The sequence below is a fragment of the Stenella coeruleoalba genome, assembly GCF_951394435.1.
Source record: "Stenella coeruleoalba genome assembly, chromosome: 3".
In the NCBI taxonomy this organism is placed as follows: Eukaryota; Metazoa; Chordata; class Mammalia; order Artiodactyla; family Delphinidae; genus Stenella; species Stenella coeruleoalba.
In genome coordinates this window covers 54,427,569-54,452,543 of record NC_137148.1, presented here as the reverse complement: position 1 = coordinate 54,452,543, position 24,975 = coordinate 54,427,569, and the positions used below count along the sequence as shown (strand labels likewise).

The 24,975-nt window shown below is 44.8% G+C and overlaps 1 long non-coding RNA gene across 1 annotated transcript; it reads left to right on the top strand.

Moving 5' to 3' along the window:
• The first annotated feature begins 6,464 nt into the window (after window positions 1–6,464).
• Window positions 6,465–24,596, top strand: LOC307184140. The gene is made up of 6 exons (XR_013827666.1): window positions 6,465–6,757; window positions 6,926–7,058; window positions 9,693–9,805; window positions 9,894–10,026; window positions 11,347–11,418; window positions 24,492–24,596. It is a non-coding gene; the product is annotated as an uncharacterized lncRNA (long non-coding RNA).
• Window positions 24,597–24,975: the final 379 nt, after the last annotated feature.

Sequence of the window (24,975 nt, the reverse complement as noted above, 5' to 3'; positions counted from 1 at the left end):
AACACTTAAGTTATCAATCATTTATACCATAATGAAAATAAGTTTCAGATTATTTCCATTAGGCAAGTTTGGAAAGAGAGAAATGGTGAGGAAGTGCATAAAGTCACTGAGCTCCTAGTTGAGAGGGGGTTGGGGAGGGGAGCTGTGGGGAAGGGATTCTGCTCTGCAAAGTTGACAGCTTTTAACAATGTCACTTTTCTTTCTTTCCTGTTCCTGAATGCGATTTATTTATTCTTTGGTAATCATCCATTACAGTAAGTCAATTTCTGGTTCAGATTTTTACTATGGTTTCCTTTAGGCTGTAATTATATGACAACTCTTGATTCAAAATAGTAACTTGAAGTACAAACACTTAACCCTGGTGATATAACCAACCACCCAAATAGACTTACATTTTTTTCACATTTAAGTTCTTTTCTATTCAAATACAGTACACTTTTAAGGGAATAATGTGCCCGAAGGCATCGTTTGGCTCAATGGGAGATACTACTTTGGAAAAAACAGTAGCTTAATTCAACACCAGTGTGATTCAAGATGACTGACACTTGAGAGTGGGCATCCAAGTTCCTTTCATGAATAGGAGGGGGAATTTGGCTTCAGTTGAGCACTTACTCATCAGTGTCTATGCTACTGGTTTCCAAGCAATTATAAATTACTGCTTGCTTTCATGTGGAATAGAGAACCAAGGCAAATTCCATCTTTTAGGAGGTAACCAGCCTCTACCCCATTTCTTTCTTTCTTTTTTTTTAAATTTTATTTATTTATTTATTTATTTGGGGCTGTGTTGGGTCTTCGTTTCTGTGTGAGGGCTTTCTCTAGTTGCGGCGAGTGGGGGCCACTCTTCATCGCGGTGCGCGGGCCTCTCACTATCGCGGCCTCTCTTGTTGCGGAGCACAGGCTTCAGACGCGCAGGCTCAGTAGTTGTGGCTCACGGGCCTAGTTGCTCCTCGGCATGTGGGATCTTCCCAGACCAGAGCTCGAACCCATGTCCCCTGCATTGGCAGGCGGACTCTCAACCACTGCGCCACCAGGGAAGCCTACTTCACTTCTTAGATATGGTAAAATGAGGCCGACTAGTGAAAGGGCTCCAATGGAGCCATGTCAACATAGCGGCTTTGCGTTGACTCAGGAAGATGCTGGAATTCTGCTGTTACACTGGGCTTATTGCTTGGCTGGAAGGAAATATACTGGACTACTTAGAGAGCAATGGTCTTTCTGTTCCAAATCTTTGCCTCCAGTGGCTTTGAGGTGGTTTGTAGTTACATTTCAGGTTGAACAGCCTCCTACCAGGTGTTACCCCGGGGGGAACCGCCTTGTGGAGTTTCCTTCAATGCCTGTTCGAAACTTTGAACCAGTGGAAAGCATCTGCTGTTTGGGAATCATTTGCATTGTTATGGATACAAAGTGATTCATTCCTTTTTGAGGAATAGCCACTTCTGGACAGAAAGTGGTAAAATGGGTCACTGTGTCAAAGATAGGCTAGGAACAGAGAGAAACTCAAGCCAGAACTCTCCAGATGGGGGCAGCTGGAATGCAGTGGTGGTCAGAAAGTGTCACTTGGGCTCTGCTTGACAGGTGAACATGGTGCCGGACAGAAAGCAGATACCAGTCACGGGAACGTGCGGGAGGAGTCATGGAGCGTGCAGCACTGATGCCTGTGCCTTTCTGGTTCTTCAGGGGAAATGCTAGCTAAAGAGGAAAAGGTGTCCTTTATATGGGAAGCTGGCCAACTGCCTGTGTCTTGCCAAATGGAGAAGAGCAGTAGCTTGCATATATGGTGCAGGGCAAGGTAGGGGTGGAACTGGGAGTTTTCATAAGTCACTGCACCTGGAAGGGAAGGTTACTTGGTATATTTGATCAGATTGGAATGACGCCATTTGAAAATCATTGGGCCCTTTTCCTCACTGATCACCCTCCTTTTTCTCAACCAACACCATCTGATTCAACCAGAAATTTTGCTCAACAAGCCGTGGAAGAGGCCAGAGGTGAAAGACCGAGAAATGGTCTGAGGGCCCCAGCCTCCACCAATGTCCCTTTCCTTCTGCATTTGATAAAGCAGACGCTCCCTGGAGGGAGGGGAATCAGACTTCTGTAAATCACCAACAACTTTTTTGAATTTGTTACATGTTTCCTAGTACTGGCCGCAGCAGGTGGTGTTGGCAGCGAGGGCAAGCAGGGGAGCATGAGGGTGGGTGTGCAGCCCCAGGAGGTGAGCTAGCCCCTGCCCCACCTGTGTGTGGGCAAAATGTAATTTTACAGCATTTTTAAGTATGTAAAAGAGACAGCACTTATATAATTGAATTCACATCAGTTAAACACCTATATGGTGTCTCTCTACATATGCACATGTCTGAATGTGTGCCAGGTTAACAGCGGTTACGTGTTAGAGAATGACACAGCTTCAGAGACAGAAAGGAACTGCTGTGATTTGTTTTACATCTGAGGGAACAGAGGCCCCAAGAGGCTGTCCTTTGCCCATCTTCACTGATGCTTTGTGACTCTGAGGGTTTGCTCCTAAGGAAAGTAACAGGAACCTACTTCTCTTTATTTCTGCCCATCGAGGGCCTGCGGACTTGATGAACCAGACACAGGGAACTGTGAGGTGGTAATGAGGTAGCTGAGGTCTGGCCTTTGCATCTTACAGGGAAGCTGCTCCTTTCACAGGGTGAGTGGCTGCAGCTTTGGCTCCATGTAGGAGCTGTCTGCCCACAGGAAACAGGTTCCCATCCAGCTGCCTGTCTGTGCAGTTCCTGAGATTGTCCAAATTGGTGGCCCCATGAAAAGGCCTGAGGGGCGCAAAAAGAGGATGAATCTGTAGTTCTAGAGCCCAACACACCTTCCAACACACACACACACACACACACACACACACACACACACACACACAAGGCACACATGCCCTATTCCTTTGTAAAAGGAAGAAGGCAAAATATATGACGTGGTCAGCTGTTTAGACTCCTAGAGTATTGACTCTTGGGAATGGGGCAAGCTGGGGAGAGGGTGCTCATGGCTTTTATTTTGGTGGGGGGACAATTCCAACTCTAATCATAAGGATGAAGGGAGATAGCAGAACTGGTCTTTGACACGGAAGACCCCATTCCCCTCTTTAGGTGCCCTCACTGATCTCATTAGCAGCCTTCCATCCCATTCATTAGCCATCTGATGCCTCCTTACCTGCCTTAATTCTCTCAGCCAGCTGCCAGGGTGTGTAAATCCCTACCAAGATGGCAGACCCAAAGGCAGGAAGGTGTTCCCTCTCATGCACTTTCATCTGGGTAGTCTTATAGTTCCCACTGCCTCCAGAGACCAAGGGAAACCATGTAAGATAAAGTGTCACACAGGTTAGAGAGAAATTTCTGGGCCACACACCTTCACGTTGCTTTTCATATTACAACCCAGGTTAAGCCTGCTACTTCTGTAAGCAGGAGGGAGGCTGGGTGGGAAATGAGAGGAGGCATCTCACCCTTTGGCCCGAGGAACCCTCCATGCCTGAACTTGGAGGTGTAAGCTACCCTCTGAAACACAAATCCTTATCGGCCCTCAATTCCCAAATCTTTTGTTTTTTTCCACATGAAAATCTTTTGTTTAGCATCGGGAAACATGCTCAAAAAATATGGCTCAGGCCACTCATACTTACATATTCTTTCCCTAAGATTTTCTTCAGGGCAGTTCGTGGCATCACAGGTTGCCCTGCATCCCCCCTACTACCTCCACCACCCAACTAAGAACCTTCACCTGTGGTTGTGAGAGAACTGTTTCCAGCTCCTTTTCAAAATTAAATTATCCTATTTTAAATATATAGCCAGATACAAAAGAGAGAAATGTGCCCTGGCGGTGGAAAGAAGAGAGGTATCACAGCCAACCCATGGTGACTTCCCAAGATGTGAAGTCTCTAAGAATGGGACATAGTACTAACACCCATGCATGGTCTGCAGAAACAGACTGGGCTTTCACTCACTAAGACATCAGCAACACGCTGGTGCATTTGAAGTATTTCCTCCGGCCCCCACCCCCAGTAGTAGTAGTATGACACTTGTGAAAATAAACTATTTAAAATGGAGTCAGGAAGCTCTCACACTTGTATCACTCACTGCAGCTTACTGACCCTAGCAGAAAGAAAGATTTCCCTCTGATCCATCAACAAGTCGCCCACCACCTGCCAGCACCAAGAACCACCACAGCCCTCCTGATTTCCTCCAAAAACCTAATAAAAGCTGACCTTCCCATTGTCTCCTTGGACCTGCCTGTGGTTCATCATAGCTTGCACGTCCCAAATTGTAATTCCTCTGCTATTCCCAAATAAACTATTTTTGCGGATGGAAAAAAAAAAAAAAGTATCCTGAAAACTTATGGTGGCCAGCCAAGACACCAAGGGTTGTTGGCTTTCATTTGACAAGGGAACATTCAGTGTTAGTTTTCCTCATTTTATTTAACTGGGAAGAGGGCCTACATCCCACAGTATAAAACACCCAAAGCTGTATTTCATGAAGAATAGTCCTTAGAACTACTTACAAGAGAATGACTTGGGGAACTTGTTAGCATGCCAATGCTTAGGCTGGGAATATGATTTTAAGGGCACTGATGCTTGGGAGCTTCTGAACTAAAGGTTGTTCTCTCTCTTGAGAGCGACAGCTCCATTTAAGTTGCAGGCTATCCTGGCTGTCATCTTATGGAGAGCGCCATATTAACCCCCTGCATAGCAGCAAGGTCCACCCCATTCAGGGCACTGAGGGAACAGGGCAGTGGCAAGCCTACATTCATCAAGAGGGCTCCCTGCCCTGTGCTGCCTGGGACCTCCCACACAGACCTGCTACTCAGCCAGGGACACTTAAGCCTCATCCTACCCCTAGGTAGGCCCTGGGGCAGCCTGGCCCTAGAAGGATGGAGCCAACCTCTCCTAGAATTCCCCAACACTCAGCCTTCCCAGTTCGCCCTCAAGGCACAGTAGGCTGACTGCAAAACCTGTGAGAACACAGCCTACAAAAAAGGCGTCCCAAGGACCCAAGACTTAAATCATCATCATCATCATCATCAACCAGGACTAAACAAAATCCTATTGGATGGGAGCATGTCCTGTGTTCAAAGTCCAAATCTGACAGAAATAGCTGTGTGGTGTGAGGCAGATCGCTCTACTTCTCTGTGCTTCCATCTCCTCATCCTTAAAAAGAATACTGAGAGAACTGGCCTCGTAGGATTGTCGTAAGAATTAAATGTGACAATGTGCACCAAATTCTTAACACAGAGTTAGGCATACAGTAAGTGCTCAGTAAACAGGACCACCGCCAACATGTAGAATGTTGTGCTAATTCGAAAAAAAAAAGCTGTCCTACTTTGGGTAGACACATAGAAAAGATGCCCTTTCCTATGGGCTGGCTCAGGCTGGTGCCTGAGCTCTTATCTTGGTGGGCAGGGTACCCTCTCAGCCGGCCACCCTTCAGCTGATCACAGCCCATAAAGCCCAACACGGAGGCTGTTGTGACTAGATGTTAGCTATGGTAATTCCACGTGAGGGTAGGAATGAGCTTGAACCGGGCTTCTGCCACGGCAGGCCTTGCGGATGAGCGGGGATGGGGGTGGGGACGGGTGCCCACGCTGAGTGGGAGTGATGCGTCTCACTTCTCAGAAGCACAGTGCTGCGTTCCACAGACGCTCATCGTGATAAATTTCAGCGAGCACAGAGGTACAACGACAGCTGACTTTCCTCTTCTGAGCTTGGTAGCAGCTGATCACGCTTCCTGTTTCTCTAAGAGCTTCCCTGACAGAGGCGACTTGCTCTTTCAAATTTGGTCATCGCCCTCTGGCTGTCCCGTGTGAGTCAGAGTGGTTGCCCTCGTGACCCCGGCTCCCTCCAGAGTCAGTGTCTGCAGGTGGCTGCCATCCCGGCCTCCCCAGGTAAATCCCCCTCTGCCCGGGGTGCGCGGCCCCGCCCACGCCGCTGCCTGGGGACGTGCGCCGGGACGTGAGTCACCGCACCGTCCTCCCCAGCCGCAACTATTATTGGAATGCTTCAGCACGCAGCACACGCTTGCTTCCCGGATTTCACAGTCCTGTGCTCAGGATCTGCAAATCTCTGCGCAGCCCGAGGTTCCACCTGGGCGATCACAAGGTGGCTTGCACTCAGGTCGGAAAGTTTCTAAGGAAGGTCTCCTTAGGCCAGGCATATCCGCATCCTCTAAGGAGCATCAACCGCGTGTCTCCAGCGTGCGCCCAGCAATGTGCCTGCCTTTATGGGTGGCTCAGAAGAAATCGTTCTGGAGCTTTGCTTTCAGTGTACAGGAGGACGCAGTAAAATGATAAGCAAGAATGAGGGTTGCAGACAAGCGAGGGGGCAGGAGAGATCTCTTTGGTCAGAAGCGCATGGGGAGTTCAAGCTGGGAGGGGACAGGGAAGAGGCAGAAGACAGGGAGCATGTCCCGGGGAGAAGAACCAGGGTTATGAGAAGCTTGGACAAAGATGCAGAGTGGAGAATGCATTGGGCTTATTTATACGAACCTAAATATTGAGCTAAATTGGAATTTGGAAGCTCCTTCTTCTCTGTGCCAGGGTGATGGATGGCCTGTATCATCAGTCTTTACTATTGCTGGGCAGTGCGCCTGCCATGAACCCTGCCAGTCCTACAATTCCTGTCTCCCTTTTACAGATGAGGAAACTGCAGGGCAAGGAGGTGAAGTCCTGAGCTCAAGGTCATGTAGCCAGCAGGTGGTGACGTGTACGTCCAAGCAGGCTGTCTCTTAAGCATTAACCTCTGTGACTCAGAGTAAGAATAAATCTTTTTTTTCCAAGTGGATATTTGAAGGTAGGGGAATATGTTTAGTTCGTTGATTACTTTATGAAATCTGATGTAGAACCCACCTCTTGTATGCGAGATATTGATTTTTATGTCCATCTGGCAGGGATCTCAGGAAACTTCTCATGTTCGTTACAGGTTGGATGATCTTGGAGACAAAGCATGGCTCCTGAGCTCGGGACTCCTAATTCCATGTTCATCTGGCACTGGCTGAGTTCCAGAGAGAGCGAGCGAGCAGTTAACTTCCTCATTTTCCATATCTGACAAAAATGTGAGAACGTGAACATGGCCTAAACAAACAAACCATTGGCTAGAACCTTTTCAGATCCTAAAAAATTCAACCAAAAAGGAAAAAGAGCAGCTCCTGGGGCAACACGGAGGAGTATCTTGGAAGGGGTTACAGGTGGGCTGTGTCAGAGGTGCCTCAGCAGTAGGCGTGCAGAAAGAGAACAAGGGAGGGGTGGGAAATTCCTCTTCAAGTTGCAAACACACACAACATCTCAGGATGCCTGGGAGCTGCCCCTGTCACTTCTCTCCCCCAATGACAAGGGACAGGAGAGAGAGCCTTTGACTCACTTCATCTGGCAAGATGGTGCTGGTACAGGTACTTTCATAAATCAAGACCAATCAGTCTTATCCTCTTCCTAGGTGCCAGTCTTATCCTGAGTCTCTCTCCTCCTTCCAGAGTGGCCACCTTCCAAAGTGAAGAGAAAAGCCTTCTTTTTGTCTGTGGCTTGAATGCAGCTGTTCAAATTAACATGGAAGAGGAGGATTAAGTTTTCCCCTCACAGATCAGGCCAGTGTGGAGCTTGGGATTGGCAGAGAAGGAGTGGAGATCTGGGGCACCTTTTTATTCCTTGATCGGAAAGGAAACGCTTACACTTCTGCAGTTAGGACAAGTTGAGGGAGACTGGAAAGTTCCCTGAAGGACGGCTAACGGTACACCGAGTCACTGAGTTCTCTCCCACCTCCTCTCAGAGGTGTCGGGTATGCACATCTCAGCGCCCTCCTCAACCCCTTCCCAGTCCAGCAAGACCCCAGTCCAAAGAATGAAAGAGGCCTGTCTGAAGTTAGGATGATCGCCTCAGACACTTAGAGAACACCTAGCAAGGGCTTCACTGGAATCTTCTCAGTATAATTCTCTCAGCCCCTTTGAGTGAGATCCTATAACCATCCTCATTTTTTCAGATGAGAAAACTGAGGCACAGAAAAGCCTTTGAAACCTGATTTAAAAGCCGCTACTTTTAGTACACCTGAAGTTAACACAAAATTGTATGTCAACTGTATTTCAATTTTTAAATAGTTTAAAAATGCAATACAGACAAGTAAAAAATTAAATAAAAGCTGACAGTTTAATAGGCCTCTATTGAGTAGACATCTTCAGTGATTACAGTAAATGATTTGTAACCAAAATGAAGCAATTCAGTCGATGATAATATCCAAACAACCAGCTCTATTGGGGCGAAGAATAGAAGAAATGGGAAGTTTCCCATGGCGGGGTGTGTGTGTATGTGTGATGATGATGGCCAAAGAGCCCAAAGGAAGTGTTCATTTTCTAAGGCATTTGGTTGAACTCTTTTGTGGCTAATAAATGTTGTGTTAGAACTACACTGGGTTTTGGAAAAGGCATTTAAAGCCAACAGTGACGGGCTTCCCTGGTGGCACAGTGGTTAAAAATCCGCCTGCCAATGCAGGGGACATGGGTTCGAGCCCTGGTCTGGGAAGATCCCACATGCCGCGGAGCAACTAAGCCTGTGTGCCACAACTACTGAGCCTGCGCTCTAGAGCCCGCGAGCCACAACTACTGAGCCCACATGCCACAGCTGCTGAAGCCTGTGCACCTAGAGCCCGTGCTCCGCAACAAGAGAAGCCACCGCGTTAAGACTGAGCACCGCAACGAAGAGTAGCCCCCGCTCGCCGCAACTAGAGAAAGCCCACGCGCAGCAACTAAGACCCAATGCAGCCAAAAATAAATAAATAAATTTATAATTTTTAAAAAAACCCCACCAGTGACACTAAAAGAACTCAAAACCTCCACACTGTTTTTGCCAAAATAATATCACCAGATAACTGTGTGAAAAATGAACCATTTGGCCAAAGGTAGGGACATCCCCGGAACAGAGCCTCCTGTTTGCACATCCCCCTCTTGGTTCTGCTGTTCAGGTTCTGTGCCTCCATGTTACAGGGAAAACTTTTGCTCATATACCCTTGGACATCTCAGATTTTTCAATGTGACCTCCCCAAAAACCTCCCCCAACAATCCCTCCAAAATACAGAACCAGAAACTGCTTCTGCCATGTCAGTTCAAAGTTCACATCGGGACAGAGGTCTCCAGAGAATGAAATGGTAGGCTTTGAGCATAAAAAAACATTGTAAAGGAGATGATTTCGGAAATTTAGAAAAAGAAGGATCTGCAATTTTTCAATCCAAAGTGGACTGACAAACTTCTCAGTTCATCTTGTTTAAATCATGACCATCAGAAGGCCTATTTAGTATTTTTCAAAAAATTTTAGTATTCTTGAGGCTTTTTTTTCTTTTTAGATCTACTTCATACTCATGAATATTCATAGACCTTTTCAGGACCTCAACAAAACAGAACTGTGAAAAAATAAATTCCTTGACAAGAACCCCCAATTAAACACATCAACAAAATGCTTTTAACTGAACTTTAAAACAACTCAAAATGAGTTTCGCCCCATGAAACCACGAGTAAATTGTGCAGAATCAGAACTGAAATTATACCTTTTCATAAGTATTGAATTAGAAAAAATGAGCACATCAATATATTTTCCACATTCATATTTCAATTAGCTCAAGTTTCTTAGTTTCTCTCCCTTTCACATTAAACATGAAAAAGTCCCACTGGTCGGCAGCAAGAGTTTTAACGCTTCTTTATCTACTAAAGGATGTGGTCAAAGCAAGGAAGATGGCCACTGAGATGATGCTACTGGAGAGGCTGTCCCACCCGCCATAATACCTCATGAATGCTGCAGCTTTATCATCTTGGACAACAGAAAGGTGACCTTTGGCCTGGACTCTGCCTGCACACTTTTAAGCATATACACGTGACCAAAGGAGTTACAGGTTTTCTGATTATTGGTTTCAGGGCAAATCCTGGAAGCAGAAGCAGCTTTTGAGCACAGCAAGGCAACAGTCAAATTGCTTTGAGAAGAGTTTCAATCCTGAGCTGACCTCTCCCCCACTTCTTCCATTTTTCCACTCTTTCAATCCAGAGACAGGTGAGTATGGAAGGTCAAGCCATTTCCTCCAGAAAGATGATCCATATTTTCAACAGTGCTGTGGAGGGGCATTAAGAATCAGAAGACTTGGTTTCCAGTCTTCATGTGGCCTTTTAAACAGTCTTGATAGTTTGAGTAACTCAATTATCTCAGAGTCAGTATTCCCACCTGTAAAATGGGGCTAATAATACCTAGCCTATGTATACAGAGCTGTAAGAGGAGCAAAACGAGAGATGGCGTGGTGTATTTTGTGTAGCATGTTTGTTGTTTCAAAACCTGGTTGGTATGTCTTTCTCTCTCTGTGCACTGTTTGAGATGTAACTTAAACTGCAGTTCATCTCTGCGGTCACAGAAGTTCCAAATGGAGATTATTCGGACATAGCAATCACCCCTACAAATCAGGCACCATCTCATTCAGGGTGCCTGAGACCGTATTAAATTTTATTTGCTATTTCATGAATGTATTTTTCATTCAATTATATAAAATACGCTTACTCTTTTCTCTCCCCTCATTTTTGCCATTAAACCTTTAAACTCTAAACAAATTGTAGTGCATCTATTTAGGAGTTAGAATTGGCTGTGCTACGGTATGAATATTAATAGAAAGTCAATATGTTTCAAGGCCTTCTATAAAATATGAAGAAAAGTAATCTTAGCATTCTATGTAAAACTGCACTGTTAAATACATGTGTGCAGTCATTAAAAAAAAAAAAAAAGAGGGATGCAGAGAGGAAGTGCTGCACTTTCCTGCAGAGAGGGCTTTTCAACCAAGCATCACCCCCTCTCCCAGTCAGAGAAAATGCTAACTAGAAAGAGAAACCAGAAAGACTAGTCAGGATGGGGGTAGAGGAGCAGCTAAGGCTTAAGCAGGGAGTTATGTCTCTTTGGAAAGGTAAACAGACCTTTTCAGGATTTCAGGGGTCAGGATGGAGAAACGGGGAAACCTCCTGAGTCAGATCTTCATTATGTGGGCTTCACGAGGTAGCACAAAGCGCATTCAAGGAGTGATACTCCAAGGTGAAAAAACATCTATCTGGGCATTTTCCATTCTTTTGGGTTTTCCAGGCCGCTGGTCTCCATAGCCCTGGCAATTAAAGGTCATGGGATCAGAGGAAGTCAGAGCGGCAAGGAGCTTTGAAGACCCTCTGGCCCAACCGTTTCGTTTCACACACGAAACGGGGTGAGGGGCCCAGAGGCTGGGGAGCACGACCCAGCTTAGGGAGCACAGACTCTGAAAAACCTAAAAGAAATGTCTTCTCTGTAACTGACTGATGCGCAGGCCTGAAACTTGCTTAACACTATCCTGATTTTTTCCCTCAGGTCTCAATAAGGTCAACTCTCCAGGGCCATGTGGCAGAAGCCCCTGCCTGCCTGCTGGAAGGGAGCCCTGAGGTGAGCTGTCAGCACCTTCTGTGGGAGCTGGACTGTTGCTTCCTGGCCATAGTGCAGCCCAGGGTTGGTTTGTATAAAGGGCCAGGGATGGATGGGTCATACAGCTCTAGCTTTTGCATTTGGGGGAGAAACATGTCTTGGTAAAAACAATAGGAACAGCAGCCCGAAATGAAAGGAACCAATGGCATCCAATCAGAGCCCAAGTTCCCTTCCAACCCCCCCCCATCACACACACCCCTGCACATATTTCTTGCATCTCAGCACTCGCCTGACATGCTGCCTCCAGTGCTTATTTGGAAATACCGACGGAGAAAGTTCCATAGGACTATGTCATGTAGGCAAGCACTCCAGACTCCCTTTTGAAGCTGAGAGCAGTCAGACAGAAAACTGTGTTAAATTAGACAAGCTGAGGAAGGGAAAGCTCTCCTCCCTGCACTACCTCCAGGCCTTGAATCAGGCCCCTGAGCTGTGCATTACATCTGGCGGCCAGAAGCACTACGATCACCCCAAGGGAGGCCCCGGGCAGCGCACAGCCTTCCCCGGCTCCTGCCCCATTATCAGCCTCTCCCTTGCTTCTGCCTCAGCTATCAGAGCCTTCAGCAGCCTGGACATCAGGGCTGCGCACACAGCAGCTTCATGTTTGATTAAAAAGGAAGCTGGCCTCCATCTCCATCTTCTTGTCTACCGAGGCCTGTTTGGAGATAACCCTGGCCAAGATACGCACTGCGGATCACAGCGGATCACTTAAAATCCTTCCACCCTTGCGCACCGCCTCAAGTCTCCCCTTCTGTTTCCACACCCCACACACGTTGTTTTCTAAAGATTAGAAGGAACTTAATTTGTACTCAAAATTAAAAGGATAGAGCACTCATAACTGCAATGTCTACCCCTTGTTTTTCTCTGCTTTGCCTTCTCTCTGACATTTTATGTGATGATCGGAGTTTAGTTTGTGTATTATAAAATGTACCTATTGGTGTGTCTCTGAGTTTCTTGGTAACTACTTGCAAATCAAACTGTACATTTCCACTTGCAAACTAAAAAAGGCAATCTGTACTTGGGTAGTTATATGTAAGGGGCCAGCCTTTGGTATAACAAACCTTTATTAAGACCTATTGTTTGCTAGCCCCTATGCTAGAACTCTGGAGACAGAGATGACAAGGCATACACCTGCCTCCTGTAAATTGAGATTATTCTCAGTCTTCTACTCTCTGAGAGAACATGATTCTAATCAATGCTTAGTCCTCAAATGATTTTTTCCCCAGAGGGATGAGGGTGCCTGAGTACCCCTGTATATTGATATTTACACAAACACTGGGGATCTAACCTTGTAACTGACAACATTTAGAAAAGAAGAGCAAATCTGCTTTACCCGACTATAAGCCTTCAGATTTCACAATGCTCGAGTACATGACACATTTCTTAGCTCTCTACTGTGAGATGTGGAACAACGCTGAGCTCTATTTGATATTTGATATATCTAGGCAATAGGAAGAGGATAAAAAGGGGGAGCAAAATCTCAGTGTCACCTTGAGGGTAGTAGAAGGAGCTTGCAAGGGTGGGGAGTTAATGAGAAAACACAAGAAAGCAATGATGAGACCAAGACAGAAGGATAGATCAGTGATCTTCAGAGTGGAGTATAAAAAGAATAGTATACGATCTTCTGTTCATAGTTATGCTTATTAAAAATAAAAAAGACATTAAACTTTACTAATATTTAACAAATAGATTGGCAGTAGTATATGTGTATACTATATATACTACTATATAATATGTAATATACACGTATATGTGTATTACAGTTGACCCTTGAACAACACGGGTTTAAACTGCGTGGGTCCACTCATACAAGGATTTCTTTCACTAAATACTGTACTACGGTACTACATGATCTGGGCTGGTATAAAGTTATACATGGATTTTCTACTATACTGAGAGTCACTGCCCCTAGCCCCTGTGTTGTTCAAGGGGGGTTACGTGTACATATTCAGTCCTCCCCCGGCATCCACAGGGGACTGGCTCGTGGATACCGAGATCAGTGGATGCTCAAGTCCCTTGTATAAAATGGTGCAGGACAGTCAACCTGTTGTCTGTGGATACATATATGAAATGCTTGCTCAAACATTTATTATTCATTGGCTATATAAGCAAAAAACGTTGAGGCCGTTGATGGAGAAGAAGCAAAATACAAAAATTAAGGTCAACACCTGCATGCTCCAAATTGTGAAGTGAGGATAGAATCAGAGAATTAGTATCAAAGTTCGCATCTTGTGCAAAGATGCCACTGATTAATTCCTTCCCTCTCTGTATGCATCTGCTTTCTACCCTTTGAGAGGCAGAGCCCGTTTCTCCTCTACTTGAATCAGGACTTTGTGACTCTCCTCGACCCATAGGATGTGGTGGGAGTGACGTTCTACGACTTGCACGCCCAGGCTGTTAGAGGTCTGGCTTCTTCCCTCTGGGCAGCCAGATTCTGACCACGTGAGACTGAGCTGTGGGGAAGCCTAAGTTAGCCACCCGAGGGGCACCGAGGCACCGGACATGCATGAGAAGCCCTCTTGGATCTTCCAGCCCAGCCAGCCACCCACTGAATGTCTTAGCCGAGTGAGTGACACCACGGGGGCAGAAGAGCCCAGCAGATAATTCTGAAAAAAAGGGAATTATTGTTTTAAGGCACTAAGTTTTAGAGTGTAGTTTGTTCCACAGCAGCAGATAATTTTTAAAAGAGTCATATCTTATGGTTCAGGAATTAGCCCTGGAAACAAACACGTTTACTAAGACTCTTCTTTTCACATGTTGCCACCTTAGACAAGAAAACAACATTCTGATGGCCAAGGGTTTGTAGTCAGTGAAATCCTAGGGCTGGGGTAAGCCCAGAAGACAATGAGATAGACACAGCAAATTTACAAAGTATTGTTTTTAAAGAGAAAGTTGCAGATGGGTACAAAACACATAGAGATTTTGGTATTTCACAGTAACCAGGAATCTGACTTGCCTTTTCCTTTGTCAAAAGTTTTCTCCCTTCAATCCTTTGGGGGTGTTTCTTTCTTTAACTATATAGGCCAGCTTGCTGTTATGCAATTCCTTCTAATTGTTAGAGCTGGAAGTCTGGGCACTACCTTCCTCGGCATCCCTTGCCTGAAGAGTTTTGAGTCTGATGCTGACAACCAGAGGTACTTGCATGGGATTTGGAAGGTGGAGGAGAGGTAGACGCCACGTTATTGCTCCTCTGTCAGAAGTGGGCAGATGTGTGGGGTTCAACAGACATCAGAGTTTGTATTAGATCCCAGACATTTCCCTTTGAATCATCCACCTCAGTCAGTGCTGGAAGCAGATGAAATCATCACCAGCCCGTTTCCTACAGTCCCTGAAGCTTCCTGTCTCTGTAAAGCTAGCAGCAAACTTGAAAGCTTGTTGCTTTCCTTGACCTGCCCTCCTCCAGACCTTCCAGGAGTTTTGTATGCATCCAGTTCCTTGTGTTAAATTCCTTCCATTGCCTGAAATACCTAAGATGGTTTCTGTTTTTCTCACCAATTCCTATTGCATAAGCCTATATGATTTGATTTTAAAATGGAAGTCAAGATAAAGTATAATTTCTCTTTACACAGTTTTCTTCTCTTTGAACAGCTACAGATCTCTTTCATAAAATTTTGAACACAAACACATTCACATCACATAGCATGGAGGGAGATGCATGTGGGAGAATCGTAGAATGGAAAGAGGAAGTAATTAATAAAATGTGCAGGAGCAGGGGAAATTAGCATTTTTCCTTCCAGTTAATCAAAGAACGTTTTATAGGTGGGGGTCACAGTCACCAGATTTCGCAAAGAACAAGAGGTCACCTAGTTACATTAGAATTTTAGACTGACAACGGAGTAGGTAGAATAACGCTGCACAAAAGATGTTCATCTCCTAATCCCTGGAACCTGTGAACGTGTTACCTTACATGGCAAAAGAACTTTCAGATGTGATTAAGCTAATGGGCTTGGAGATGGGGAGAGTCTCCTGAATCATGCAGCTGGGCCCAATCTAATCAAGTAAGTCCTTAAAAGCGGAGAACACTTGCCAACTGCAATCAGAGGGAGATGTGATTAAGGAAGAAGAGTCAAAGAGCTGCAACATCGCTGCCTTTCAAGATGGTGGAAGAAGGCCAGGAGGCGAAGGAGTGCGGGTGGCCTCAGGAACTGGAAAAGGTAAAAGAATAAATTGTCCCCTAGAGCTTCCAGCAGGAACACAGCCCCGCTGACTCCTTGATTTTAGCCCAGCGAGAACCGTGTCAGACTTTTCAACAGTGAGATAATAAATTGGGGTTGCTTAACCCTCTAAGTTTGTGATAATTTGCTAACGGCAGCAACAGGAAAATAATAAAAGAGAGAGTTTTTTAGTATAAGTATGGCCGTGCAATATTTAGGACACACATATTAAAAACTATTTCTACTTTGAAGTTAAAACTTAACTGTGAATCCTATATTTTACTGGCAACCCTGTTGATCAGAAGGTAGGATTCCAAAGCTCTTCTACATCTCTGCCTTGAAACCTGTGGCCCTTACTATGAGCCAGACACTTAAAATGGGCAATTTACCTATTCTGTTTCATTGGATTCTTACAACTCTTTGGTGTAGGTATTATTTACAGCTATTTTCCAAACAAGGTAACTGAGTCTGTGCAAAATTAAACAATTTGTTTAATGCAAATTCGAGGTGGTGGAGGAGCTGGGGGTGGGTCGGGTCGGTCTGACTCCAAAGCCGGTTATGCTAAGTTATCTCTGTCTAGTTTGCTGGGCCATCACTCCTTTTCTCAACTTGCTTTCATTGCTGGAGCCCCCCAAGCTGGCCTCTACTACTGCTTCCAGGTCCTCTCCCCACACTTCTTCCTGTAATCTGGTTTCTGCTTCCCCTCCCCACCTCTTCTATACCCTCGAAACTGCTCTCTCAGGGGTCACAGATGGCCTCCAATCTGCCGTCATTTCTTAGTCACCCTCCTCTTTACCTTTGTGCAGCATGTGACTGTGTTGACTTCCCCTCCCTTCCAAGCTTGCCCCCCACCTCCACACACATGGGGCTTTTATGAGTCTCCTTCTGCCACTCTGAAGATTTCTTCTTTATGATGGTTAATTTTATGTGTCAGTTTGACTAAGGGATGCCCAGATAGCTAGTAAAACATTATTTCTAGGGGTGTCTGTGAGGATGTTTCTGGAAGAAATTAGCATTGGAATCCATAGACTGAGTAAAGAAGGGGACCCTCACCAATGCAGGTGGGCGTGATCCAATCTGCTGAGGGCGTCGGCTCATCACGTGACCTTTTCTCTCCCTGTTTCCATCTCTCCTTCTTTCTGTTATCACATGGCCTTCTTCTCTGCTGTAAGTCAAGTTTTCCTCTGCTTCCCTCCCAACAAGGATACCTGTGATTACATTTAGGGTCCGTCTGCATAATCCGGGGTCATCTCCCCATCTCAAGATCCTAAAGGACAACAGTAAAGTCTCTTTTGCCATATAAGGGAACATTCACAGGTTTCCAGGATTAAGCCGTGAAGATCCTTGGGAGCCCTTAGTCCGCCTATCACACCAGGTGATTCTAATTTGCAGTGATGTTTGTGAATCAGTCATAAGTGAACAATCTTCTACCAGGCTCCTTTTTCCAATCCGTCTTGCTCACCATCTTCCTAATACACCCACCATCTCTGTGATCACATGGCCCCTGATGAAATGCCACCAGAGTTTACCTCTGTCTTTAGAATACATTCCAAACACCTTAATGGAGAACACGGCCCAGTATGCACTGACCCAGACTCCTTACTTAACAAGATATGTTTTCCCACTCTCCTCCGTGAATGTTTGGCTTCAGGTAAACTGATTTTCTCACACTGTGTCTGGCATTCTGACTAGCTTATTTTGTTGGTGCTGTTTCACTGACATGTAAGGCTTTCCTTATCCTCCTGTGCTTACTCAGGTCTTACCCATGTGCCAAGCTGTATTCTTTTCCTCAGGCTGATATAAGAAAGTACCACAGACTAGGTGGCTTCAAAAACCACCTAGAAACTTGTCTCACAGCTCTGAAGCCTAGAAGTCTAAAATCAAGGTGTCAGCAGGGTTGTTTCCTTCTGAGGGCTGTGAGAGAAAGATCTATGCCAGGCTGACGGCTCTTGCTGGCTTGTAGACGACCGTCTTCTCCCTGTGTGTCTACACATTGTCTTCTCTTTCTGCATATCTGTCTCCAAATTTCCCCTTTTTATAAGAATACCAGTCCTATTGGATTAGGGCTGCCACGAATGACCTCATTTTGACTTTCTTACCTCTATAAAGACCCTATCTCCAGGTAAGGTCCCATTCTGAGGTACTGAGGGTTAGGGTTTCAGTGTGGGAATGTTTGGAGGGGGATACAATTCACCCTGTAACACTAGGATATCACAGTCCTATTTGGTTCCTGAAGTCTTTAGCTTCTGCAACTTAGGCTAAAAGACTCTCCTTCATCTAAATAATACAGTAGCTTTTGTCCATTCACTCGGGAAAACAACAAACTAAACCTTTATTGCGTCTCCTGAGTTGTTGTCTTTGAACAATGACTGTGTGTGTGTGTGTGTGTGTGTGTGTGTGTGCGCGTGCGCGTGTGAGTGTATATATGTACCCTCCCCATATAGAATATGAGCTCTTTGAAGACAGCCATTGTGTCTTATTCATCTCATTACACTCATGATACCTTTAATATGGACTCAACACTTGTTGATTTAATTTCAGAAAATCTGAGAGAGTTTAGTTTGGAGTGAGGAGTGGGCAGAGACTAATCCAATGATGAGATAGGATCTAATACTATATAGCATTGACTAAAGGATTCCTTGAGGGCTTTCCTGCTGGCGCAGTGGTTGAGAGTCCACCTGCCGATGCAGGGGACGCGTGTTCGTGCCCTGGTCCGGGAGGATCCCACATGCCGCTGAGCGGCTGGGCCTGTGAGCCATGGCCGCTGAGCCTGCGCGTCCGGAGCCTGTGCTCTGCAACGGGAGAGGCCACAGCAGTGAGAGGCCTGCGTACCACAAAAAAAAAAAAAAGAAAGATTCCTTGAATATATTTGTTGGAGAGAATCTAAGAGAATGCTTTCAGGTGGTGTGGTGCTTAAAAGCTATGAGCTGACTAAAGGGAAAGAAGAGAGAGAAGGAAGAAAGGCAGCTCTCTAGATACTCAAATTAATTCATTTACGAACCGGGTGAGTTAAGGCTAACGGCATTTTGCATCATCGGCATCACCGCCCCAGTCCTTACTCGATGGTGATAGTGCGGTGCTTTGGAGGACTTATCGAGCTGACACAGGCAGCCCGGGTTGGGAACTCCGCCAACCCTTCGCTGGTGGCCCTTGCATTTCCGTCTGCTTGCTCTAGGTTACTATTCTGCCTACCGGGCAGAGATACTCTGGTCACTTTCATAGAAACGGTGTACAGATTAATGAGTGGAGGACCGTCAGGTTGAGAAATGGAAAGGGTTGTGTGCATCGGAAGTCTTTGTCTCAGCATGAGAATCTAGAGGACTGAAAAGGGGGAAGTCTGTCATGTTATAAAGGGGCACCAGAGCATCCACGTGTGTCATCCCCTCAGAGAAGATGTCTGCGTCCCGTTAAGGAAATGATGAAGCAGGGGCTTGACTCAACCGCTGTAAATAAACTCCCTTTACCTTGAATTAGCATGCAGCTTTAAAAACCTACATCTTTTCTGGTTTATGTAGACCATGGCTTAGTCCTTCCTGCCCCGCCCTGTTCTCCCCAGGGGCCACGTGGCTTCCATGTCTACTTGACAGAGCTGGGCTCCACTTCCTGCTGCTTTGGTTTCAGCTTGGTTTCTTGTTATCGTGCCCAGGTCACACCAGCTGTCCCTTCCTGGTATTGACACTGGGCGAGACCGGAGCTGTTCAGTGGCACCCTGACTTGCCCAGGGCTGGGGGCTTTCCATGGGCTTTTTTAGCCCTGTGCCCCCGGCCTCTTCACTCCCCCTTGAGTGGAGCCTGGGTGCCCAGGAATGGCAGCCTCCTCTGCTGCCATTCCTGTGTGCTTACCAGTCCAAGCACGTAGGACTGAGCATTCTCAGGGTCTCCTCCTCTCTCGTCGCAGCTGCCACACTTGGAGAAGGAAGAGGGATCTTCAGGCATCTGATGCTTGCCTGAGTGGGCTGTCTTCCCTCTCAGAACTCCAAGTGTGAGGTCAGGCTCGTCCCCATGCCCTCCGGCGCTCCTGGAGCAGCTGGGGGTTATTTTTGCAGCCGGGGTGGAAAAGGAACAAGAGTGCAGTTGCCCAGGGCTTTCCTCTGTGTGGGACTGTACAGGAGGTCAGAGGTTAGGGTGGAGTAGGGCAGGTTGCGTCAGCTCCAGGGGAAGGGAGCTGGGCTGGTGTCAGCCTGGCCCACGTACCTTTTCAAAGTCCCTTCTGTCTAGTCTTCCCGTTCAACGGCGAAGCTTATTCCCAAGAGGCCATGGGTCTGGATTACATCATTTTAGCCCACAACTGTTCAAACAACTCTTGACATTTGACCTTCAAGCATTTATGCAAGCAGATGACCTTTCCTCACCCTATCCTATGTGGATTCAGAACATGGTTCTTCTCCCAGTTGGCTATCCAAATGATCGCCTTAGCTTTAATGTGCATGCCTTAGAAATTCTTTATCGTTCATGGATAGATCTCTTGCCTCTTCTTGTGTTTTCACATACCTTTGTGCTATATCAGTGCTATAAGTTGGGAACTTAGCAGTTTGATTCATCCAAATTGCTTTCTGTAACTTTAGGTTTATGTCCAAGTAACAGCAAAATCCCCAAATGATACAAACTTAAACAAAAGAGATCAAGCAATAGGAGGAGATGTCTCACAGGTAAAAGCAGACAAAAACAGTGCGGGGCTGGTAGGGTGGCTCTGCTCCAGGAAGTCCTTAAACAGTTCTCTGGGCTGCTTTCCGTATGGTATGACCTCATGTTCGTGGTCAACGTTGCATCTGCTTCCGGGCATCAGGAGGGGTGAAGTAATGAAAGAGAGGCAAAGGCCACATGTCACCCAAATCTCATGTTAGGTTCCCAGAAGCTACTCTCTGATCCTTTTGCTTACTTCTCATTAACCGCAACTTAATCACAGGACCACACTTAGCCGCAAGGGAGGCTGGGGAACATGGCCTTTCTTTCTTCAGGACAGTCGTGTGCCTGCTAACAGGCGTGTTACTAAGGAGAAAGGATAGTCAAGGACAGCAAGCAGCCTCTGCCAGAAATATTCTAAAAATAGATTGGGGGGGAGGGTCCTCTTTGTAGAATGAAGACTATATGTTCCTAAAAGGCAAACCAAATGATTGACTCCTAGAATAGAAATCATTACCTATCCGGATAAACATACAAACACGGAAATTTATATAGGTCACTACTTACACAATATTTCAAGTCAAGTAGACAGTTATATATTGGGAACATTTTTAAGCTATTTCTGTAAACAATAATGACTTGTTCCTAAAATGTTTTCCCCAAGATGCAATAATCCTCTGAACCATTAAGATGGCCAGTGACCTTAAGCAGCTCTGTCAGGCAATCAGATGGTGAAATCTCTGAAATCTCTGGGGTCCCAGTTGCCAGGATTATTTCAACCTAGTGGTAGGAAGCAATGCCCCGTGGCTACCAAGTCTGTATGTTCTGTTACGGAAGAAGCAGGATACTGGGGGAGACTCTGACACAAATTACAGCAAGGTGTGGGGAAGGCCCATATGTACAGGGAGTAATTGCACAGGTGGGACATCTGTTTATGTGCGATACGTGGAGCATCAGGTGAAATAAGGTGCTTGATAAAGAATAGTTAGCACCCTTGTGGACAAGCCTATCCCTTGGGTGACGGTCTCTATCTAATAGAACTCAAAGTAATCTTTGGGTTTTTAGGTTAACTTTTAAAAGGGGACATAAAATATTTTTGCTTAATTTTGTTCTCTGCTCATTTCTGTGTAAAACAAAGGATTTGGCTTCCCCACCCCCCCCCACCCACCCCCCGCCAAGAGATACTAAAATGACGTGAGGGAGCATCCTCTGGCTTGATCAGAAAAACCAGAAACAAAAACACTTGAAAATAGTCTTTGAATGTTGGTTTGCAGATATATTAAGTAAAAAAAAAAAAAAAAAAAAAAGCTTATGTTCTTAAAAAGTAATAACATTTTTAACTTATTATTTTGTGTTATGTAAGGCAGAAAAGTAAATAAAAATTAGGAACAGTCCTTAAAATATCTTCTTACCTTCAATTATTGGATGCCTTTATATATCTTGTCCTTCTCAAGTCCCACTATATGAGTAAGTTCTCGTTACTACATTTCTAAAGCCCCAAAAGTTATTGTATTAATGATGCTTTGATAGGAAGTCTATTAGCAAGGCCAGGTTGTCCCAGGCAAAACAGTAAACTATGATGATGTTTTGCAGACATTGAATGTGTTCTCCAAGGTGCAGATTTTCTGTGATAATTTTAGCTTTGTGTTGTCATACAGGTTACTGTAAGCAACTCTAGACATTACGCAGTTACCTTGTAATTGAGCCCTGCCACTCAATTTCCATATCTGAATTTGCATTTGTTTCCAAAAAGTCAATACTCTCAGGAAATAGCAGCCTAGGCAAGCCTAGCTCAAAAAGACCTCAGTCATAAAAAAACAACAACAAAACCCCTCCGTCGTAGCAGCCAGCACCACGACTGCTGCTGGCAAGCATGAGGGCGGCCCCCATCTTTTTATTCACGTACGTGGAGCAGTTCATAAGCAGGCAGTACAGGGAGTTATAAAAACACTTGGAAAACTTTTTATTACGTGGAATTTAACATTTTTTTCCAGTATTGCATTTTGGCACACAGTTTTAAATGGCCCGTCAACCTAATAAATTGTTGACTGAAACTTTTTTTAACAAAAAGTAACAATAATAAGTCAAACAAGAGCTTATCAAAAGCAAAAGAATCAAGTCAAAAACTGAGGCACTAAGCATATAAATACATCTTTCTATCCTTAAGTACAGTCTTAAATACAGCAAATCTTAATACAGCACATCTTAATACAGCAAAAACAAAATCCCGCGTTTCTTTAAATTATTTTTACTGATTTTAAATTTATAAAGTTTTATAACTTAACATTTCTTAGGATTTCAGTGTAGTTCTAAAGCTATATACGTATGTTCAGTGTTTGTCTTTTTTCATAATTATTGAAGTAAAATGATAAAACATTTCTCAACACTAAAACTCCTCAGAATGGTTTTCTTTAAAAAGAGACCGTAAAACAGGTCTGCAAAATGCAGAACCAGGAGGCAAGTTTTTCATATCTCCCTTTGTCCACATTTCAGTACCATCTCCCACTTGAACTTTCAGGCCCATTTACCTTCCTGACCCAGTCATTCAAGAGTACCACAGTTGGACCCAATCACCCTGAACCTCATTTCACTCAAAGTCAAAGTTTCTGCAGATGGGGGCTTCCCTAGCGGCACAGTGGTTGAGAGTCCGCCTGCCGATGCAGGGGACACCGGTTCGTGCCCTGGTCCGGGAAGATCCCACATGCCACGGAGCGGCTGGGCCTGTGGGCCATGGCCGCTGAGCCTGCGCGTCTGGAGCCTGTGCAAAAAAAAAAAAAAAAAAAAAAGTTTCTGCAGAGGAGACTGATTGACTTTTAGCCTAATAACTACTGGAGAAATGTCAAAAGCTTAGTCTAATAAACAAGGTGCAAGAATTCATATTCAGCACCAGAAAGCAAAGATGATAAGGGGAGTTAGTTGGCAGAGGGCCAATCCTACAGGGCTAGGAGTTAATAAATTGAGTTAGAACTGTCATTGTAGGAACTGAGGTATAAGGAGGGTTCTCTGGAAAATTTGTGACTATCAAATTTAATGTGGCCCATTATAATTTTGAGTCTTTCCTAAGGCTCATAAATTGAATTTTTTGCCCAATTGTGTGTGTGTATATATATATATATATATATATATATATATATATATTATTATTATTATAAAACAGCTTTTAGTTTCCCTTGACTTTATGAATTCTTCCCCGTCTCATTCTCTGGGTACATCCATCCCTGCCTCCATTGTCCCCAAAGCTCATTGCCCCTGTGTGTGTACACTCAGACACACACACACACACACACACACACACACACACACATACAGTCCTTGGGCAAGGAAGGGATTGATAGAGTATATAAAATACTCAAGAACAACAACAAGGCAAAACACAAACCAGAAGCAAGATGAGAGTGAGAAAAATTGAACGCATCTTGTTTTCTTTGAGTATCAAGTAGAAATTTTTTTTAATTGCTCTAATTTTAGTTTATGAGTTTGTATTTGCCCTTCTGAGCACAGCTGGGATAACTGAGCAGCTTTCTATTCTCTCACCTTATTTCATTCTTACATAATACAACCTTCAGCCAACCACTGGAATACCTACGCTATCTCTTTTACTGGAAGAGATCTGGACTCTTGCATGTTACAGATTGCAGAGCCAATGTGAAAGGACACTGTTTTTTTTCAATCTCATGAAGTTGTTACACTCTGACACTGGGAAGCTGATTTATGTCTGTCCATTGGGAAGGGATGCTTAGTGGACAAAGACAAATAGAATTAACAGAATTTGGCCCATGACTTGGTACTGAGTTTTATAGTCAGGAAAACAGAATGTTCATTTGTGTACCTTCAAAGGCATTCTTGAGATGTATCATCCCACAAACTTACCAGAGAGTAATTTGTATTCTCAAAGGCCTTCTGAGAAGTGATCTACAGAGTAACCTTTAGGGATGTTCAGGCAACCCGGGGACAGGCTGGACCCTTCAGAGAGCACGTGGCTTCCTCAGTACTTCCCCAAAGCTGTAAGGACTTTGGCAAAACCTCCCTGTTAAGGTGGTTCTTCTGTAGAATTTGACTTCATTCTTTTCAATGATCTAAGGTTTACCTTAGAAGCAAAAATTTGAAGAATTTGTGTTTTTCAAGCTTCATTTTTTAGTCTGCTTAATTGGGGGCCAAATGGGAAGGTATATAAGTGAAATTAAAAATCTAAAGCTCATGGCTAAGGAACTAACTTAGCCAAATATTCTAACTAACATTTCCTGTTATGACAATCCAATAGGATGATCTGCTTTACACTACAGAAGATGAAAGGCCAGTTCCTAAACCTGTGTAAGGATCAGCTATAAAATGAGGACAGTACCCAACTTAAAATGGCTGAGATTACGTAAGTAAATCACTTATTATATATGAGTGCCTATGCATGGCAGTTATGAATATAGGTGTATCAGGTAGCGATTGCTTCCTTACTTATTTAAGAAAACAATCATTTATTTTGCTTAGTTAGGCTGGACTCAGCTGGATAGTTCTACTCGTTTTAACTGGGCTCCCTTATGAATCTGGAGTTAGGGACGGATCATCTAAGTGTCTCTGCTTCTGGAGTGTGGCTGCCTTTTGACTGGGACAATGGAACCAGTGGTCCCCTGTGTCTCTCATCCTCCAACAAGTTAGCCTGGCCTTATTCACTTGGTGGCCTCAAGGACCCAAGAGGCAGAAAAGTATGCAAGGTGTGGAGGCCTAGGCTCAGAACTCGTGCCCTATCATTT